Here is a 345-nt window from a genome sequence, read left to right as displayed (position 1 = left end):
CCCCGTCGTGTGTAGCAAGCGAGAGTGAGAATCTCATTAAAAAAAAGCAGTTTAATGGTGTCATGGTGCAATAGTTCCATTGGCGATAGTGTCTTCTAGAGCACACAGATGTCGGATAGTGAAGATAGTGAAAATAGATAAGTTAAAGGAAGTACACCATACATTTTTTTGGTGACACTTTCATGCTACTCCGATCATCCGTAATTAAGTGAATGGTCGTTTTTTACTTATATAAGTATATTTTACGTTTTGTTTAAGTGCTTGTTGTAGTGCTGTGAATTTGGTAATCTGAGATGACCTCGAATAAAATAGAGGGAAGAAGAAGAGAAACGAGAATCACATGAA

The 345-nt window shown here is 36.8% G+C and overlaps 1 protein-coding gene across 1 annotated transcript in view; it reads left to right on the top strand.

The window, feature by feature from the left end:
• The window catches only part of LOC119588306 (RING finger protein nhl-1-like), a gene marked incomplete in the record, with an annotated part of 50,140 nt that overhangs the window by 997 nt on the left and 48,798 nt on the right, over nucleotides 1-345 (top strand).

This window comes from Penaeus monodon, chromosome 23 (assembly GCF_015228065.2).
Source record: "Penaeus monodon isolate SGIC_2016 chromosome 23, NSTDA_Pmon_1, whole genome shotgun sequence".
In the NCBI taxonomy this organism is placed as follows: domain Eukaryota; kingdom Metazoa; phylum Arthropoda; class Malacostraca; order Decapoda; family Penaeidae; genus Penaeus; species Penaeus monodon.
The sequence above is the reverse complement of the archived record's forward strand: the minus strand, read 5'-3'. Positions and strand labels throughout refer to the sequence as shown.